Genomic DNA, 14,440 nt, shown 5'->3' with positions numbered 1-14,440 from the left:
TGTTAAGTGAGTGAATAAATGATAAAGTAATATAATATTTCTGGAAGTTGGTTTGGCTATAAGTATCAAAAGACCTTAGAATGTTGACACGGAGTAATCTAATTCTTCTGGGAATTTATCTTAAGGAAATAATTGGAAATGTACAGATTTATAGAAAAAATTTTCATCACAGACTTGTTTATAAAAGGAAAAACTGGATCTGAATGCCCAGAAATAAGAAAAGTATTAAATCGGTGACATTTTAAAAGAACACTTAATGCCATGATAAAATACTCATGATATAATGTAAAATGGAAAAAGGAGGATAAAAGAGTTTATACAGTATGATCTCAACTTTGCTAAAAGGAAAAGAGTATATATGCATAGAAAAGAATTGTTATATGTATCAACATACCAAAATATTTATGGTGCTTATAGGTGCTATAGGTAATGGATAAGTGATTTTTATTTTAAAGATTTTTTTTCCTTTTTCTCCCAAAGCCCCCCAGTACATAGTTGTGTATTTTTAGTTGCGGGTCCTTCTAGTTGTGGCATGTGGGATGCCGCCTCAGCATGGCTTGATGAGCAGTGCCATGTGACACCCAGGATTCAAACTGGCGAAACCCTGGGCCCCGGAAGTGGAGCACGAGAACTTAACCACTCAGCCACAGGGCTGTCCGCATGGTTTTTATTATTAATGGTAGTCTGTGTTTAAAAAAATTCTGTACAATGAGTATGTATTACTTTTATATAGGATAAAAGTAATACTTTTTAAAATCTAAATAAACAAGTAATGTGTGAAAAGCACTCGGCTAATTACTGAAGGATTCAACACTTTTGAATGGATGATCAACACTTTTCCCACTCTCCAGCGGTTTGTAATTTCCGACATAAGGAAACATTTCCAAACCCAGGTGGGAGCTGGCAATAGCAGCCAACAGTGAGTCAGGAGGAAGAGGGAATGACGACGCAAAAATGGTGAGATGGGGTGAGGCAGGGTGGGACACCACAAAGGAGAAGAATGTAAACAAGTAGGGAGATGAGGGGACCCCAAAGATAAACTTCAACTGCTCTCATCCTTTCAACAAATACTTTCTACATGCCCACTGGGCCAGGTATTTTGCTAGGCTAGAGGGTTTCAAAGATGAATAAAACATAGTTGCAGCATGCCCTGAAATTACAGTGGGGCAGGCAAGTAAGAAAATCAATTACATTAAAGCTTAATTGTATGATGATACACAAAGGTGTTCTGGGAGTACAGACAGGGGCCATCTAACTCATGTTGGAATGGGAGCGGTCAGACAACACTTCCAAGAGAACATAAACTCACGCTAACTCCCAAAGGACAAAGTACAGAATTCCAGGAAGATAAGAAAAAACATCAGAAAGGTATAGAAGCATGAAATCTCATGACTATCAGGATGCTTTAAGCTACGTGTAGCCCTAACTAGGACCCCAGGTATCTGTTGGAAGTTAAATGTCATTTGCTTTGGCTCTGTATAGAATACAGTTGCCTAAATGGCAAGTTTGTAACCTTCCCTGAACAAGCCTGTATTGTGTTAATTCAGATGTAATTAATAATTATGGTCACACCAGTATGTCTCAGGTATTTTTACCTGTTATTTCTTTTATACTCTAAGAGATTTTTTAAAAAGCTCTTTCTCAGCACATATAGCACTCCATCAGCATCCATGACTGCAGGTGGCAGCTGGTGTGGAGCAGCCAAATACAGCAGCAGATCTGGAGGGCAGAGAAAAGACTTTCTTTCGTTTCTATCACCAGCCCTTTTTCTGGAAGAAAGAGGGGAATTAAGCTGATTTAATATATTGGGTACATGGTACCCAATCAATACAATATTGATGCAATGCAGTACAATGAATCCATACATCACTTGTTTTTGTGTTTCAATTTTCCCTCTTTTGAAGAGCATTTAAATTCACTTTGTTGGGGTTACGTGGGCAAAGCTGTGCACAGTGATGTCTGAGCGCCTCTCCACTGTGCCTCACGCAATCCCTTGGCCTACCTTTATATCGAAACCTGGAAGTAAAGGATTAGAGAACCTGCAGCCACTGCTTCTGCTCTCCAAAGTCATAAGAGCCCAAGTGGACCACAACAATACATGAAATGATTGCCATAGACATCAGCTGAGTGAATATTTAGTAAATTTAAAAAGTAATCAAATATTCATAGTTTACCAAAAGATCCTCTAGGCTACTTAAAAAAATTCTTTTTTGCTTTGCTCTTAGGCCTTAATCTAAAGCTTAAATCCTGAGTCTGCTTTTAAATCTCATTTTGAATAATTCAGAGTTTTGGGGAACAATCCATAATGCCAATATGATAGTGTAACAGCTAAAGAAGCACTTTCACAACATAACATATTAAAATCAATTCAGTTAGCTTCCAGAAGGGGAAATCTACTATCTTTTTAACCTCTCCCTACTAAATATATTACATGACTCGAGTATACCTGTTGATGAAATTTATGCCTAGCTCCATTGCCACTGTTCTCACTATATTGAGGACTTTAGAATATGTCTACATGGACATCATAAAGAATATATATTCGAGGCTGGCCCTGTGGCCCAGTGGTTAAGTCCGCATGCTCTGCTTCAGAGGCTCAGGGTTTAGCCAGTGAGGACCTAGCACCACTCATCAAGCCATGGTGAGGCAGTGTCCCACATGGTACAACTAGAAGGACCCACAACTAAAATACACAACTACGTATTAGGGGACTTTGAGGAGAAGAAGGGAAAAAAATTTTTTTTCATTAAAAAAATATGTATTTCTATCCTTTGAGGAACACATTTCCAGATACAGAATATTAGATTACAAGCACAAAATTGGCATCACATTCAAAATAAAGAGAATATTCAACTGATCTGTCAACTATAAACTTATTCCTGTTGTTCGTCAATGAATGATCAATGTCTTAAAAGAGGGAATTTTCAAAAAAGGAAATAAACTTCATCAACAGACAAAATCTTCAACTTCAAAGAAAGGTAAAATAAGAATAATAATAAAGAATGTAAAGAATGTTTTATTAGTAAAACATAGTTATTGATGACGAGTTGTTTTAGCCTTTCTTCAATGTTGTGGTGTCAACTCGCAACTTTTTCTTTGAGGAATTGCCCCTTCCATATTCCAGTGATCTTGGCAGGATTGATAGTCACAGTTGTCCTGTCTCCCTCCCTCCTTGGATGAGCACATGACACACACCTGATCAATCAGAGTTCTTCCCCAGGACTGATATTTGAACAAAAGTAGGAAGTTTTCGCTTTCCACACTTTTCACTGACATTGGACCAACATGAGCCTGGAGTTGCTTGTTGGCTGACTTCTCCAGTTGCATGGAAGAAGTCCATTGTCAGTAGGAGAAAAGAAGTCAACTAGTAGAGGAAAACATAGGGGAGATAGTGTAAGAAAGAGAGGAAAGGGGAAGGGAGAAAGAGATCTGACCTAATAGTATCACTGATTGCACTTAGTAAAGCCTAAAGCTAGTTCACCTCTGTATTTCCCCTGGTACATGAACCAGTAAATTTCCGTTTTTGCTTAAACTAGTTTAAGTTAGGTTTTGTTATTTCCAATCAAGAGTACCAATATAGTGTGTGTCCCCCCACGAATTTTAGTGAAAATACCCATTAGTGTGGAGAAATAATTATGCCCATATATTACTATTAGATTTCCTTTTGGTTTCACATAACAGAAACATGACTACAGTTTCTTAACTGAATATGGATTAATTTACTCATGTAACAGGAATTCCAGAGGAAGGAGTCTGGAGCTGGTGCAGATGTTCAAGAAAGTCACCAGCTCCTTCTAGCTTCCTGTTCTACTGTTTTAACTTGCAGCTTTTATCCTCAAAATTGCAAAAAGCCCACTCTACTTTCAATCAGGAAGAAGAAATGAAGGGAAAAGGGGGAAAGTGTGTGCCAGCTCTTTCCTTTTAACTAGCAAAACAAAAATATTTCTAGAAGCTCAACCCAGCAATCTTCATAGATCAGAACATAGTCATACGGACATACCTAGCTGCAAGGGAGTCTGAGAAAGGGAGGTTTTTATAACAAGTCACATTCCTACCAAAGAATTCCTACCTACTCATAAAAGTGAAGATGAGAATGAATATTGAGTAGGCAAATGCAGGGTTTTATTTCAGTGGTCCTATAAGTTAGGAAAGTTCCATTTGTGGAAAGCAATTTAGACTAACTATAAAAATATTCATACCTGGTGATCTAATAAGTAGTACCACTTCCGGGAATTTATTCTGAAATAATTCAAAATATGAAAAAGCCATAATTACAAGTATACTTATATTTATGATCTTAAAAACAGAGAAGAACCTCTATAAAAACCTCAATATCCAAAAATAAGGAAATGATTATGAAAATTACACTAAGTTTGTAGTTTGTATATTGTACAGGCATTAAAAATTGTAGTTTTTATGACTATGAAACAGTATGGGGAAATGTTTATGATGTAATGTTAAGTTAAAAAAGTAGACTATAGGGGGCCAGCCCTGTGGCATAGTCATTAGGTTTGGCACTCTCCACTTTAGCAGCCCGGGTCATGGGTTTTGATCTTGGGTGCGGACGTACACCACTCATCAGCCACACTGTGGCAGCAGCCAACATGTGAAGTGGAGGAAGATTGGCACAGATGTTAGCTCAAGGCTAATCTTCCTCAAGCAAAAAAAAAAAAGAAAAGAAAGAGGGAGATTGGCAAAATATGTTAGTTCAGGGCTAATCTTCCTCAGGAAAAAAAAACTGCACGATTTCATTTGTACTAAAATTTTATGTACATTATAAGCTGCAAAGGAAAAAATTACTGAAAGAAAATACATCAAAATGCCAACAGTGGTTGTATTAGACTATTGGGGTTATAATTTATTTTTCTTATTTACTCCAGGTTATAATTTTAATTGTTTCCTTTACTTTAATAATAAATTAATAAAGTAGAACATTTATTTTTAAACCAATTAGTTTTATGAGCATATATGTCTGTTATTCTCTGAAGTAGCTCTCAGATATATCAGAATTCTCTAAGTTGGTGCTATTTCTCCCATTGTTCAACATAATACTGGGATCAAAATGGTACCAAATAGATATTTTTTGCTAGATTATTTAATGCTTATTTTTAAGCAATGTTAACAGTGTATTAGTTAGAGTTCTCCAGAGAAATAGAACCAATAGGGTATATTTATAGAGAGAGAAAGAGATTTATTATAAGGAATTGATTCATGCAATTATGGAGGCTGGTACATCCAAAATCTGCAGAGTTGATTAGATTAGATTTCCAGCTAATCTAATTTCCATCTAAAGGCCATCAGGCAGGAGAATTCTCTCTTACCCAGGGGAGGGTAAGCCTTTTGTTCCAGTAAGACCTTCAACTGATTGGCTGAGGCCCATCCACATTATGGAGAGAAATCTGCTTTACTCAGTCTACTGATTTAATTGTTAAATCATTTAAATCTCACCCAGCATCTCACAGAAACACCCAGAATAATATTTGACCAAATATCTGGGCAACCCTATGGCCCAGTCAAGTTGACACATAAAACTAACCATCACAAACAGTTAAAGGCTAAACTACATATATTTCACATGTTGGACTGGATTTATGTCTTTTAAATCATCTATCCTTTTCTCTGTTTTATGTTTGTGTGTTTATACATTTTGCATTTGCCTAGCAGAACTTTACCTCCATGCCTTTGCTCATTCTGTTCCCTGCACCTAGAATGCTTTTCCTATTATTGCCACATTTCTAAATCCTAGATATCTTTTGGCCCTGCTCAAATGCCGCATCTTTACTGAAGCCTTCCCTGATTCCTCCCGTTTTCACACCCCCTACCCCCGACCACCCCCCACAGACACATCAAACCAGAAGTAACTTTTCCTCCTCAACACCCATAGGGCCCTGACTCTGCTTCTCTAATGGGGTGTCCCACATCTGCCTTGTTTTACAGATTTTTGTGACTCGCTTTTTAAGACTATAAATTTCTTGAGAAAAGAATTCGTGTCCAATTCAGTCTTGAATTACCTGAGTATCTTCTATTGAGCAGATGTTCAAAATTTATTTGTTGAATTAATACATTTTATATTTTTTCCTTACAACTAAAGGAGTCAGTAATCTCTTGGATAACAAGTAATTCAAAGATATTTTCTAACGAAATAATACAGTTCAAGAAATTGTCTCGATAAATCCAAGTATTGAGTCGTTTAAAATAAACATACCTTTAGGTGGTTAAAGTTTTCAGTTACATCACAACAAGTATGTTCTATATATTTAACCATAATTTTCTGTCTTAATTGTCAAATTCACTTAACGCAAAGTATAGGGAAATTGCTTTGATTATGATGGTATTTTTCCTTTGCTGCACTTTTCCCACCTTCGAAGGCTGAAGCAGTTAATCCTCTCATCATTCATCCTTATCAGATGTGTTCACTTATTGCCCTTGGTCTTTGGGCCAAGGCACAAGTTAAACGAAGCTGTGATTTAGCTGGTCAGCCATAGAACCTGTTCTCCTCATGCTTTAGATGAGGCGCACCCTCTTCCTGTTACATTATTTCTACAGGATCCCACAGAATCGACATATCTCCAACGACCAACAGTATCTGTCAGCGCCTTCCTTGAATCCGCATTTCACTACAATTAGTACATTTTGCTACTGGCATTTAACTAATCTCTCTGACGTGTCAAAACTTTCAAAGCTTTTCTTGTTTCTCCCTCTAGTGGCCAATAAGATTCATTGAAATGGAAATCCAGACAAGGGTGAGCTGAAATGTGGGTGAAAGGTGCGGATGCACATTCAATTTTGGTGTAAATAAATATGAAATGTATGCAAATCTCTGTCTCAAAATCTGAGAAGAGGTTAATTTGGGATACAATTTCTTTAGATATCACACACAAATAAGCTCTATATTTATTCTCTGAATAATATATATTTCTATTTTATACTAATAATTTCTTAGACATTCTGTATAATTAATTTCCTATTCAGAAAAATGTGGCTTTCATATCCAATTATCTGATACATTTGAGTAATAAGTACATCACTAGAGAATTTCAATTTTTTAAATGTTTGCTTAATAGGATAATCCTTCTCCCTCCACCTCTGCTTAATTTGCATTGGCTTTTTGCTATTATGTAATGTTCCCCCTTTCAACTTCTAATTTCTTGCTTATAAAATGTTATGAAAAACTTGTTTAATTAGAAATAAAATTTTAAATTCCATGATACTTTTGTGAAATAACGAGATGGTCAAATGTGAATGAGATAAAGCAGGAATATATGTGTGTAATAAATTCTGATTTTAGAGGTGAAACTTTGGTCAAATACTTCTCAATAGAAACACTTTTAATTTTTTTAATTTTATTTATTAAAAATAGTAAATAGTGAATCATCTTAAAGGGAACACTGTCAAACATTATAATATAAAGATTGGTCTGCTTTGCCAAGATTCACAAAATAGCACTCTTGTTTAAGAATTAGAGAGACCATTTTATTAAAGACAGAGTGACTATATAATTTGTCATCCAGATCAGGACACTTTCGAGAATGAAGAGGACATTTTCGAGAATGAAGAGGACACTATTAATAATGTGGATAACGGACATAAACTGGGATTGTCCCAGACAAACTGGAACATTTGGTCACTCTAATGATCTCCAATTAATTAAAAACATAAATTATTTGGTTTATTAAAAACATAAAGCAATTGTAGCAGTCCTTTTACTAGAAAGGTTATGGTAGGTGAGGCATGCAGTTTTATTTGCTTTAGGCTAAAGTTATTTCCTCTAAGACTGCTCAAGGACCAAAGACCCCAGGTCCAGTAGAATCTTTCTATAGGGTAACCAACTCACCCTAGTTTCTTCAGGACTATTCTGGTTTTAAAATTGAAATCTGTTATCCCAGGAACCCCTCAGGCCCAAGTAAGCCAGGCAGGTTAGTCACCCTAATTCCTTAGAGCTACCTTATAGCAAGGTGGCATCTCCTCCTTGGCCCTTGAGGTAAGGTGGGGCAGGGCACTCCATGAAAACCTCTGTCTTTTACCAGGATTGACCCCACTCTTTCCCTGAACTCTCGCCTAGCTCTGGCCTGCCTTCAACTGCCCCAGGACTCAGTCTTCGTTCCAAGGATACCTTTGACTGTGACCCTGGTGCCATAGCACATTGCTGCCTCCTGACACAGGCTTTCTGCTCCCCATCTACCATTAACACCCTCGCTCCCACTGAGGTGCCAGCATGGCCGCACATAGCTGTACTGCTGGGACTTCGTGCTGCTAAAAAATGCTCTCTGCTCTACCATCTACGTCGGGGTTTGACAGACTTCATTTTTAGCGAAAGACTTCATCCTTTACTACACTGTGGCATGCAGGAAGGAAATGAAAAGAGTTGTTTTATCTTCAGGAAGAGTGTAATAATATTAGGCCATTTCTTTAGACACATCAAGCCACAAGTCGAGCTGACTATGGAAAATTGTTAAAGAAATATTTTGCCATGACACCTATAAGAAGCTATTGAACCCTAGTTTAGCAAACGTTGAGAATGAATTTCTAAGGATGGCAAGACCGCATTTTTGAAAAGGACTACACATTTCTTTTCATAGAAAGTAAAATACAGGGGCCAGGTGACAGCAACTTTGTCTGTTAGAGGGGTTGGTCTATATGATAATCCATCTGTTATGGAAGCTGATTTCTTCTCCAGGAAACCATCTACTCGTCATCTCCACTTAATGTCTGACAGGCACCTAAAATTCAACATGAGCAGAACTGAACCCATCATCTTCCCCACAAGCCATTGTTCTCTTTCTGCATTGTTCGTTCTTTACATAAACTGCATCACTAGCCAGATGGAGAGTCAGAAATTTAGGAGTCATGTTTGGTTCCTCCCCCTCACTCCCCACAGATTCCAGCAGTCCTCCATCGAAATGCTTCTCAAACCCATCGCCTTTCCTCCAGCTTCCCAACCATAGCCTGGGCAGGTCACTTTCATTTTTCACAATAGTCCCCTATGGGTCTCCATTGTTGTCCCTCTCCAATCCATTCTCAACACTACAGCCACATAAATGGTATTATGGGCTGAATTATATTCCCCCCAAAATTCATGTGTTGAAACCCTAACTGCCAGTACCTTAGGATGCGACTGCATTTGAGATAGGGCCTTTAAAGAGGTAATTAGAGGATGTTAACTAGACTTATTGTGGTAATCATTTTGCAATATATACAAATATGGAATCACTATGTTGTACACCTAAAATTAATATTATATGTCAATTATACGTAAATTTTTAAAAATTCCTAAATGCCGAAAGAAGAGGTAATTAAGTTAAAATGAGACCATTATGGTGGGCCCTAGTCCAATCTGACTGATATCCTTATAAGAAGAGGAAATCTGGACACACAAAGAGATCCTGGGGGCATACTGCACAGAGAAAGGACCCTATGAAGAGGCAGCAAGAGAAGGGTCACCTGAAAGCTGAGGAAAGAGGCCTCAGAGGAAACCAACTCTGCCAGCACCTTGATCTTGGACTTCCAGCCTCTAGAACTGCAAGAAAATAAATTTCAGTTGTTTAAACTACCCAATCTGTGGTGTTTTATTAGGGCTGCCCTAGCAAACTAGTATATATGGTGTCTCGCCCGTTCCCATCACCATAAAATAAAATGCAGTGTAATTAACACGGCAGAAGAAGCCCTAGATGATTTGGCCCTAGGCGCATCTCCTGCCTCATCCCTCTTCCTGGCTCTCTGCCCTCCAGCCCTACTGAACTTCTCTCAGTTCTCAGTCATCCCTGGGGTCTTCTTGCAAGGTGTCTCCTTTGCTGGAAGTGCCAGTCCCTCCCTCACTCTCATTACCCACCGAACTTTGTCTCAGCTCAAATGTCACTTCCTCAAGGAAATCTCGCTGATGCCTGGTCTAGGTCAATTTTCCCTTTCTATCACTAAACATTGTTGTCATTATTTGCCTCATAGCTCTTGTTTTTTCCACTAATTCAGAAGCTCCACAATAGCTGAACCACTCCTGTCTTGTTTACTTCTGTATCTACAATGCCAGCACAGTACTTGAAACATAGCAGGCCTCCAATAAATATTAGTTGACAATATGACCAATGCTCTCTTTCAATACTTACAGCACCCTCTGTTGAGGAATTGACACATCAATTGGCTTAGTTGGGGAAGCCACTGGGACAACACCATGAGATGCCAAATATGCAGCCCTCCTTCACAGCGGGCTCTGTTTTCACCGGCACCCACAGCTCAGAGCATCCTTCCCAAGCGGTGTAGTACAAAGAGGGGAGGCTAACAACAGACCTCAAAGTTTCTCTCTTAGACTCTGCCCCATGGACTTAGGAGACATCATGCAAGCTCAGCCCCTGGGATCTCTCTTTATCCCAGACCATCTGAGAGAGCTTCTGTATAATGGTATTCAGAGGGCGACTATCAACGAGCCTAGCAAACGCTACATGCAGTGTTTTGAATTGCAGCCAAGATCATTTACAAAAATAATTCTTGGAATGTCAAAGAAGGTATTTTAAAACAAGAAATGTAGTAGGAGGAACACATATTTTCAAATAGGAATCTGGAGTGTCCCTCGTGTTCTGATAATCTCGCTGAGGTAGGAGGTCATTAGCTGAGTTTTGTTCCATAAGGAAGAGAACAAACACTTCCAGGGTGCTAGAATGAAGAACTTCACAGAGATGGAAATTAACTTTCTGCTGTGAGAGGCCATCCTTTAAAAGTTTTTCTTTCCTCTGGAGGTCTCCTGGCCTTCCAGGTCCTGAACCAGTATAGTATACATTTTCTTTCTTTAAAGAGGCTCAATATTCTATTATCTACCAACAGAGAAAGTCACTGTGACCTCTGTCTTCCATGCAAGTTCCTGAGCCACCTTCATTCTGGTGCCTACAGTGATGTTTGAGGCACCAGGTTCCTGGGCCTGACGTGGGAGGCAATTCTGTGTGGAGGTCTTGCTTGAAGGCAGCAGGAGACTGCCTGCATGATGGTGGCTCGCGAGCAAAGACATGCGGGAAAAGGTCAACCAGCAGGCTGATTACGTGAAATCTGAATTTCACTACCATTTATATTCTACACTTGTTTTAAAATGACTATATGTCTGTTATGTTCACATTTTATCTCATATAATCCTCAAAATAACCTGCAAGGGAATATTAAATAGCCATTAAAATGATATTCATAAATGTATATTTACATTTATAATATTTATAAATATATAAATATTTTATATATAAATTATATACATAAATTTATTTTTATATAAATTTATAATATATTATATAATATAATATTTATTTAATGATAAACATAAATGTATATTTATTAACATATTAGTTAATTAATGCTTTCTCACATGGAGGAAGCCACGGTAGACTTAGTTTTCGTACTGTCCATATGCACAAATTGGGAGAAAAACATAAATGAACCACGTTTGACTACGGTTTTATGAGAATATTTTAAAGGATGCGGTTTTATAAGTATACTAAAGTATTTAATTGCATTCCTCTGAGTATCTCTAGACCTTTGATAGTTAGATCATCATCTCAGTCAAGGACCATTTTGCATTGCCCTAAGTTATTTCACGTAACTGGCAATAGAAATTTCTCATTTCCATCATGAAGAAGGAGAAAGAAAAGGAACACAATTCATAAGACAAAGAACTCTGAATTCCAATCTTATATTACCTTCCGCTAATTGTGTTTTCGAAATAAAGAAAGGGACTGCATTGGGATACTGCCTAAGAGACACAAAAGTAAAACGAACCCCAAAAAGGCTGATTTTGATATCAAAATCTTAAAGAGGACTTCCTGCCCAGGTGGCAAACAATAAGAAATATTTATCTTCAGGAAGCTACCCTTTCTAGTTATTTTAAGGTCAAAAAAGTTTGTTAAGAAAGTTGTCTAGTTCTCATAAGTAGGAACCTAAACTAAGTTTAAAAATTATCTCCCACTTGATTTAGAAATATCAAAATAATATTTGTGGAGGAAAGTCAGAAACCATATTAATATTGCCTGTCCCATTTTAGTTTTAACATTCAGTAATTAAATGCAAAATATTTTCCTTCTACTAGGTAGTGGCTATTTATAACACACTGTAAAAGAAGACATTTCTTAAACACACCATACCCTAGACTTGTACTGTCCGGTATGGCAACTATTGAGGCCTTAAAGCATGGCCAGTTCAAACTGAGATGTGTTTAAGTGAAAAATACACATCAGATTTTAGAGACATAGCACCAAAAAAGGATGTAAATTACTTCATCAATAATTTTGCATTGATTATATATTGAAATAATAATAATTGAAAACATTTGGTTAAATGAAATATATTATTAAAATGAATTCTACCTATTTCTTTTTACTCTTTAAATGTGGCTTCTAGAAAAATTTTAATGTGGCTTGCATAATATTTCTGTTGGACAGCACTGCCTTTCCGCCTTTAAATAACTACTATCCTGAGTCAGGAGTGAGAGTCTCAGACTTTATTCCTGTCTTCTTGGGATATCTTGGGCTTATAATTTACTGTAAAAGAGGATCAAAAATGTCAAACTTTTGGGGCTGGCCCCGTGGCCGAGTGGTTAAGTTCGCGCGCTCCGCTGCAGGCGGCCCAGTGTTTCGTTGGTTCGAATCCTGGGTGCGGACATGGCACTGCTCGTCAGACCATGCTGAGGCAGCGTCCCACATGCCACAACTAGAAGAACCCACAACGAAGAATACACAACTATGTACCGGGGGGTCTTTGGGGAGAAAAAGGAAAAAATAAAATCTTTAAAAAAAAAAAAAAAAATGTCAAACTTTTACAAATATGGTTAACAAAATGGAGAACACGAAACTAATGTGCACAGAAGTAGTATGTACTCGCCTCTTAAATCCTTTCACTTTTTCCATCTTTGTCACCACCGCTCTAGTCCAAGCCACCTTTATCTCTTGCCTGAACTAATAAAATGGCCTTTGAAATCAAGGTGGCAGATCCTCTTTGATGCCCACCCATAACTCATTGTCTTTACCATGTCAGTCCTTGTTAGCTAAACTTCCTTCCACTGGAATCTACTTGTCTTTTATTCCCCCAAAAGTTTTTTCTGGCCACAGGATCCCACGCTGCTTCTATGTGTAGCAAGGAAGTACCATGGAGTGAACACCCCCTGGGAGCATCCGTCAGCCAGTAATTGACAGGAGTTACTGTATAAATACCCAAGCTCAGGGGCCGACCCGTGGCGGAGTGGTTAAGTTCATGCGCTCCACTGTGGCGGCCCAGGGTTTCGTTGGTTCGGATCCTGGGCGCGGCATGGCACCACTCGTCAGGCCACGTTGAGGCGACACCCCACATGCCACAACTAGAAGGACCTGCAACTAAGATATACAACTATGTACCGGGGGGATTTGGGGAGATAAAGCATAAAAAAAAAAAAAAAAAAAAAGATTGGCAACAGTTGTTATCTCAGGTGCCAATCTTTCAAAAAAAAAAATACCCAAGCTCATTATCCCTCAGGTGGAGTTACTCAGGGGTACATGTTCTACACCATTTCCCAGAGTTCCTCAGTGGGATTAATCGATAATTACCCACAGCTGTATCTTGTTTAATATTTCAGCCTTTATTTGCTCCTGCCCCCTCCCTATTTTTCATTCCCACCCCTTACCCTTCCTGGGATCATTTCTCAAATAAACTACTTGCCCCAGAATCCTTGTCTCAGGATCTGCTTCTAGGGGAACCCAAACTAAGATGACTGGTCTGCCCACTTCCGCTTTTACCTTTCACCAATCCATTCTCCACCTCCAAAGCCAGGCCATCTTCTTAAACTACCACTGTGACCAAGTCACTTCCTACCTAAAACCTTTCCATGATTTCCGCTGCTCTTAGGATAAAGACCATCCAATACCTTAGCTTCAAGCTTCTGGACGTCAATTCCAATGACTGCTTTACTACCTGAATTCCTTTGCCACACTCAAGACCTTACCATCACACAGAACTGCCACACCTCAAGACTGAAAATTCCAGTATCCCACACTCTGACCACAGTCTTCTACACTCATACAAACACTACTACTCTGCCTGCACCAGACCTCCAGGCCCTCAATCCCTCCTTTTCTCCCCATTTGTCAGACTCATGGATTTGCACGCTCCCTATTCTACATAAACCCCCAGCAACATCACTTCTACTGCTCTCTGTCAGTACTCTCAGCTCTGCTAGCCTCCTCTCCTGGTAGTATTAGCTTGGAAACTGTCAGCCACGAATATTTTGACAATCTGCTTCTGCTTCTACACCCAGGCTGGAAGTAAATGTAATAGAGTAAGCTGCTCAGAATTTAAAATTTGCACACTGAGGTATTTTCCCCCTTGCCAGAAGGGTAGACCCACAAATAAGTGGTCCCTAATATCAAAGAGACCCTTGACACCACTTGATAATTTTTTATATGTCTCGTTGCTTTCACAGGAAATTCTAAACCTTCACCACTTT

The sequence above is a fragment of the Equus przewalskii genome, chromosome 1, assembly GCF_037783145.1.
Source record: "Equus przewalskii isolate Varuska chromosome 1, EquPr2, whole genome shotgun sequence".
In the NCBI taxonomy this organism is placed as follows: domain Eukaryota; kingdom Metazoa; phylum Chordata; class Mammalia; order Perissodactyla; family Equidae; genus Equus; species Equus przewalskii.
This window is presented reverse-complemented; position numbering follows the sequence as displayed.